Source organism: Prionailurus viverrinus, chromosome A1 (genome assembly GCF_022837055.1).
Source record: "Prionailurus viverrinus isolate Anna chromosome A1, UM_Priviv_1.0, whole genome shotgun sequence".
Taxonomy (NCBI): domain Eukaryota; kingdom Metazoa; phylum Chordata; class Mammalia; order Carnivora; family Felidae; genus Prionailurus; species Prionailurus viverrinus.
The window spans coordinates 211,884,441-211,892,183 of record NC_062561.1 but is presented as its reverse complement, the minus strand read 5'-3'; the positions used below and the strand labels follow the sequence as shown (position 1 = coordinate 211,892,183).

The following is a 7,743-nucleotide window of genomic DNA, read 5'->3' as shown; positions in this document are numbered from 1 at the left end:
CTATTGTTGATAATGCTGCTATAAACAACAACCTCTTTGACCTCAGCCGCAGCAATTTCTTACTTGACACATCTCCAAAGGCAAGGGAATTAAAAGCAAAACTGAACTATTGGGACCTCATCAAGATAAAAAGCTTCTGCACTGCAAAGGAAACAATCAACAAAACTAAAAGGCAACCAATGGAATGGGAAAAGATATTTGCAAATGGCATATTGGATAAAGGGCTAGTGTCCAAAATCTATAAAGAACTCACCAAACTCCACACCCGAAAAACAAATAATCCAGTAAAGAAATGGGCAGAAGTCATGAATAGACACTTTTCCAAAGAAGACATCCAGATGGCCAACAGACACATGAAACGATGCTCAGTGTCACTCATCATCAGGGAAATACAAATCAAAGCCACACTGAGATACCACTGGTATCTCACATTGATCAGAGTGGCTAAAATGAACAAATCAGAAGACTACAGATGCTGGCGAGGATGTGGGGAAACAAGAACCCTCTTGCACTGCTGGTAGGAATGCAAACTGGTGCAGCTGCTCTGGAAAACAGTATGGAGGTTTCTCAAAAAATTAAAAATAGAATTACCCTATGACCCACCAATAGCACACTGCTAGGAATTTACCCAAAGGATGGACACAGGAGTGCTGATGCATAGGGGCACATGTACCCCGATGTTTACAGCAGTGCTTTCAACAATAGCCAAATTATGGAAAGAGCCTAAATGTCCATCAACTGATGAATGGATAAGGAAGATGTGGTTTATATATACAATGAAATACTACTTGGCAATGAGAAAGAATGAAATCCTGCCATTTACAGCAACGTGAATGGAACTGGATGGTATTATGCTAAGTGAAATAAGTCAGTCAGAGAAAGACAGATACCATGTTTCCATTTATACGTGGATCTTGAGAAACTTAACAGAAGATCATGGTGGGGGGGTGGGAAGGGAAGGGGGAAAAATAGTTACAAACCTAGAGGGAGGGAGGCAAACTGTAAGAGACTCTTAAATAGAACAAACTGAGGTTTGATGGGGCAGGGGGGAATGGGAGAGAGGGGAAAGTGGGTGATGGGCATTGAGGAGGGCATTTGTTGGGATGAGCATTGGGTGTTGTATGGAAGCCAATTTAACAATAAATTATATTAAATAAATAAATAAGATAATGCTGCTATAAACATCGGGGTGCATATACGCCTTTGAATCTGTATTTTTGTATCTTTTGGGTAAAATACCTAGTGGTGCAATTACTGGGTCATAGGGTACTTCTATTTTTAACTTTTTGGGAAATCGCCATTGTTTTCCAGAGTGGCTGCACCAGCTTACATTTTCATGTTTCTGTCAGTCATCTGGATGTCTTCTTTGGATGCCTGTTCATGTCTTCTGCCCATTTCTTAACTGAGTTGTTTTTTGGGTGTTGAGTTTGATAAGTTCTTTATAGATTTTAGATACTAATCCTTTATGAGATATATCATTTGCAAACATCTTCTCCCACTCTGTAGGCTGCCTTTTAGTTTTGTAGATTGTTTCCTTTGCTGTGCAGAAGCTTCTAATCTTAATGAATGAAGTCCTAATAGTTCATCTTTGCTTTTGTTTCCCTTGCTTCAGGAATTGTGTCTAGTAAAAAGTTGTTACAGCTAAGGTCAAAGCAGTTACTACCTGTGTTCTCCTCTAGGATTTTGATGGTTTCCTGTCTCATATTTAGATGTTTCATCCATTTTGAATTTATTTGTGTGAATAGAGTGGTCCAGTTTTCCCAACACCATTTGTTGAAGAGACTTTTTTCCATCGGATGTTCTTTCCTGCTTTGTCGAAGATGAGTTGACTATATAGTTGTGGGTCCATTTCTGGGTTTTCTATTCTGTTCTTCTGATCTATATGTCTGTTTTTGTGCCAGTACCATACTGTCTTGATGAATACAACTTTGTATTGTAGTTTGAAGTCTGGACTTGTGATGCCTCCAGCTTTGCTTTTCTTTCTCAAGATTGCTTTGGCTATTTGGGGTCTATTTGGGGTCTTTTGTGGTTTCATACAAATTTTAGGATTGCTTGTTCTATTTTTGGGAAGAGTGCTGGTGGTATTTTGATAGGGATTGCACTAAATGTGTAGATTGCTTTGGGTAGTATAGACATTTTAAATAATATTTGTTCTTCCAATCCACAAGCATGGAATGCTTTTCCATTTCTTTGTGTCCTCTTCAATTTCTTTCAGAAGTGTTCTATAATTTTCAGAGTACAGATCTCTTACCTCTTTGGTTGGGTTTATTCCTAGGTATCTTATGGTTTTTGGTCCAATTGTAAATGGGATTGATTCCCTAATTTCTCTTTCTGCTGCTTCATTATTGGTGTATAGAAATGCAACAGATTTCTGTAGAATGATTTTATATCCTGCGACTTTGTTAAATTCACGTATCAGTTCTAGTAATTTTTTGGTGGAGTCTTTCAGGTTTTTTACATAGAGTATCATGTCATCTGCAAATAGTGAAAGTTTGGCTTCTTCCTTGGTGATTTGTATGTCCTTTTACTTTTTGTTGTCTGATTGCTGAGTTTAGGACTTCCAGTACTATGTTAAATAACAATGGTGAAAGTGGGCATCCCTGTCTTGTTCCTAAATGGCATTTTAATTTCAAACTTCAATTTATAAAGGAAAACAACTCTCTTTTCTTAGCCTAGCTATGGTTTCACCAATTTTATTGATATTTTCAAGCACCCAGCTTTTGGTTTGTTGATTTTCCTTATTGTTTTCCTGCTTTAAATTTCATTGACTTCTAATTTTTATAACAGTTACTTATTTTAGGGGCGCCTAAATTTAGGTTTAGCAACCAACTTTGGCTCAGGTCATGATCTCACAGTTCATGGGTCTGAGCCCCATGTTGGGCTCTGTGCTGACAGCTCAGACCCCAGAGCCGGCTTCAGATTCTGAGTCTCCTTCTCTCTGCCCCTCTCCCACTCATGTTCTTTCTCTCAAAAATAAATGTCAAAAAAAATTTTTTTTTAAAACACAATTACTTATTTTAACTATAAACACAGGACAAAGTAATGTAGAACCTAAAGTACATTTAATTATTTATCTTAAAATATTTTGTTTGTAATACCTGTTAATATATTTGTAAGAAACAAAGAAAGATTCAGGCTCCTTAAGAGTTTAATCTCTTAGGATAGTATGAAAAGATGGTATGAAATCAAACGCATAATCTGCAAAATTCTTAGGAACTTGTAGAAATGTACTTTATTTCATGCAAAGCTACATAATTTCCTATATTTTAATAGCTAATCAAATAAACATTTCAAAAAATTCATTACATCACAATAAGTTAAAATACTACAAAGCAACTGCAAGTCCACAAGTTTGTCAAAACCAAACTGAGAGAACATTATGCACAGATAAGGCCAAAGATGCTAACTCACGTATAGGTAGCACTTTGTAGCTTTTTCCACATACATATTTGAAAATGTAGTGAGAATATGCAGAGAAAAATAGTTAAATCCACAACCCATTGGTCAGATAGGAAAACATTTGTCATTACATATCAGGTAGTAATGGCTGATTAAAGATAAATTTGGCATCATGCACCAAAAATCAACATAATGAACATTTAGAAAAATTATCAGATGCACACTTGAGAAAAACCTATCTTCCATTTCCCCTAACCCACTGAATTAAAGAACAAGCACTTTATTAATGCAACACAGGAATTGAGCTTTTGGTATACTTTGCTTGGGTACTGTTAATTATAAAAAGACACTGAAGGGATGAAGGAATATTTCAAATTCACACTGGACTGAACTTCAGAATACTGCCCTAAGTAAACAGGATGTGGGTAGAACTTATTTGAGAAAGATTTTTAAACTACTTAAAAGCACTACAATTAGTTACTAGAAAAACATTTTATAAAAATTAAATATCAGAAAGTAACAACATCAATATTAGAGCTCTTGTTTCAATGCTATATAATTTATAAATATATATTAGATTACAGTAATTTAAAAGACACGTCCACATGTTCTCTACCTTCTAAGATGAGAAAAATCCTTCAAGCTGTTTTTAAAGTATGGACAAAAACAAATCCATTGGATTGCTTTTAATAAAATAAATACACAGTCTCTCCCCTACAACTTGGTGTACTAAGTCAGGAAGATGCTAGCCAGCACTCTTTTGAGACAAACAGCTCTAAGTGACTAGGTTGATACGATTTTTATCAATAATATCAATTCAAAATTGTGTTGTATAGTCAGATTAATAAATTATGACTTTCCCTTACATTATGTCTGCCATAGTAAACCACTCTTTCTACTCTTTTGCACTAAGTACAGAAAAAATATTTTAGAGAATGACGGGAGATCAAGATAACCACAAAAGGAAAAGATTTTCAGGAGGAAAAAAAAAAAAAAGTTGATTATCCCCAGGGAGTGTGTTAAAAACAAATGTCTCTTAGAATATCAATGAGAAGAGGAACAGGCCAATATTCTTGCTTTATCAACAAATTAAAAAGTACAGCAAGGTTTCAATCAACCTCAACAGACAAATCTTTTGACAATAAAATTTTAGGAAGACCAGGCTGAGCGTGAAAGGAATTAGAGGTGAGGTCATGCTCCCACTGATGGGACTCAGACGGGGCAAGGCTCGTGCCTGCTCTGCTGGGGGAGATGATCACAGGACCTGGTCCTCAGGAATTGGGATAGGGGATGACACGCCTTGGTCTTCCAGCTCTCTGAGCAGGAAAAAAGTCCTTTGGGAAGAAGTACCCTACATCGAAGGAATTCATATTTTAGAAGGCCTCCTGTAAACCCTCATGTAGTGTTCCAACCTCTTCTAATGAAAACTTTGCCAACGATGTAGGTTATTTATGAGTTTCTTTTCATAAAAAGATACCTCAAGGCTCTAAATCTTTTTGGGGGTTTTGTTTTGTTTTTAACAATCACTGGTTTTGGAAATCCATTTTTATGCCAAAACATTACACTGAAAATAAGTCATTTTAATGAAGTGCCCTCCTTAGTGACCTAAAGACAACACACCAAGCCAGCTTACATCACATTCACATTCAGATGCTGCTTAGTTGTCTAGAAAAATCTGTTTCACTACTTTAGGTGCAACATTGCTATTCAAGTAGTGGGATCTGGCATCAGAACTAGTTCCTTTTGAGTGTACAGATCATCAGAAACAACTGTGTACACAAAACAGAAGAAAAATCTGTCAGTACATTAAAAATCACACTATAAAGAGAGGCCTCAGGTAAAAAAGGAATGAGGAAGGGAGGAAGTAAAGAAAGGAAAGATAAAACTCTAAATCTATTTACTTCTCAACATTTAGAATTTAATGTAATGTGATCCATTACACTTCAGAGATTCAAGTATGTTAAGATCTTTCAGGGACATGTTTTGCCTTTTTAGGGCAAATACACTTATCCTTATGATTTTCAGTCATGGTCCATTCAAATCACAAGTACAAAACTCAACACTACTGAACAGTGTAAATTATAATAAGGGAGAGTTTGTTTTTCCTTTAAGATGGTAATCAATACACAACCAAGAACATTCCCTGAATCTATTACAAGATAAAAAATGAGGTTTGTTATTGCACATAAATTAACTTCTTTCATTCGTATGCTGAAGTATACTTAAAAAAAAAAACACAAATCGACTTTCCTCTCCACATTTAATTTCATTTGGGTACACAACCAGTGTAAATTTCAGAAGTGATACTCTAATCGAATAGAATTCAAAACCAAATCAACTGGGGCGCCTGGGTGGCTCAGTTAAGCGTCCGACTTCGGCTCAGGTCATGATCTCACGGTCCGTGGGTTCGAGCCCCGCATCGGGCTCTGTGCTGACAGCTCAGAGCCTGGAGCCTGTTTCAGATTCTGTGTCTCCCTCTTTCTCTGACCCTCCCCTGTTCATGCTCTCTCTGTCTCAAAAATAAATAAATGTTTAAAAAAAAAAAAAAAAACAACAAATCAACTCACAGCATTTTTTGATGGTATGGGTTGTCTAATTTTCCAATCTATTTTTTTTATAAATGGAAAATCCTTGAAAGTTTTAATTTAGCTCTTACCACTCTTGTGAAATGAGGGCCTCTTTTGTGTTGCAATTATTCCACAGCCCTGTATTCATTTGGAAAGAGCAAATTCTAGTAATTAGGCTTATCCCTTACGTCTTATTTTAATAATGATTTTTATAAAAATGCTCTATTGATGTAACAAAAGTTAATTAGCAACTTACAGGTGATTCATGAAATTAATAAATTATTAATTATTATTTTCTGCAATGGCTATTTGAATTACTGGTTTACTGAATATCCTTACCTAACGATTATTTACAAAAATAATTTTAAAAGTGTAATCAGTTATCTATTATTTTATAAGAAAGACATCAAAAGCTAATTGTCAGAAGTAATTCTTCAGGAAATTACTCTGCATTTACAGTATCTGAACTTAGCAGTAATGTTTTGCATAAGCTTCCCCCAAAAGAAGACTTTTGTTCGTACTCCAGTTTTTTACACAAGGTGGCTTAACAAATATTAACTTAGTTCTCCAGCAATAAACTCTTTATTCTTCAGGGGTTAAATCATTACCTTATGAACTCAAATTTACCCAGTCAGGTAACGCCGTAAAATCCTGTAAGATAAATTCTGCTTAAAAAGTTGAACAGTCTAGATCACTTAAACAACCAAAAATCATTTGGAGAGTAACAAAAAGTCACAAAGGGAGCTATATTGTTTGTGAAGTATTACATATACTTCAATTACTATAATCATAACAATTTTAATAATAAAGGAAAGTAGTACATTCCCCTACATATTCTTATCAATTTTAGGGCATTATAAATTACAGAAGTGACTGCATAATTTCTTCTCTTTTTCTGCTTCTACTTCTCCTACAGCATCTGGGTTTCACGACAAAACCTGATGAGAAACAACATTATACTTAAGGAAAATATTTTAGGGTAAACCCAAAGATGAAAAATACAAAAATATTATTTTCACAGGACTTTTGATAAATTATTCTAAAAACTGTTTTGCTTTGGGGACTTATAAGCTTCTCTGTAATAATAAGAAACTGAACCCCTCTCTGGGCTGATCATTTCTCCACCCAACACCTTCAAGTACCACTAGGAAAAATAGCACAGCTAACAACTTATTTTGTTTTGTTTTTAACTCCAGCATACAAACATCAACTGAATACCCTCACAATAGTTTTGTGAGGTAGATCAGTAGGTAAATAGCAAGTATCATCTTCATTTCACAAATGAAGAAATTGAGGCACTGAAAGGTTACATAATTTGCCCAAGGTATTCAATGGTCGATCATGAAACTACAAACAGTACTGAATTATCTCTGCTCCTGGCCCATAGCTCACTAACCACACTTTACAATGAAAGGTTGTGTGTGTTCTCAAATGGGCAGTCTAAATGATCTTTGACTTTTGAGACCTTTGAGAATAAAATCTATCCATTTATAATTATTTTAAAGGGGACCTAACCTCAAAGATCATAAAAATTGAAAAAAAATCAGATTAGGATGATATACTACTCCTTTCAGTATCTGCATAGAACTGTCTTTAAAAAAATTACATGGTAATACTAACAGCAAAATAAAAAATTTAAAATTATGATTCAAGGGAGGATTACCTTCAAGAAACATATAATCATATTGTTAGGGTGACTATAGAATTCATTTTCAAACTGGGATATCTAAGAGTGAAAGTGAGCACAATTAACAATTACACAGAATTAACAGGTGTT

General features: G+C 35.0%; 1 protein-coding gene across 1 annotated transcript in view; it reads right to left on the bottom strand.

Annotated features, from left to right (window-relative positions):
- Positions 1 to 3,206: 3,206 nt before the first annotated feature.
- The window catches only part of LMBRD2 (LMBR1 domain containing 2), a 48,267-nt gene continuing 43,730 nt past the window's right edge, over positions 3,207 to 7,743 (bottom strand). Inside the window, exon 19 of the transcript XR_007148811.1 lies at positions 3,207 to 6,904. The gene's annotated coding sequence lies outside the window, so the exon portion shown is untranslated. The remainder of the gene's footprint in view (positions 6,905 to 7,743) is intronic.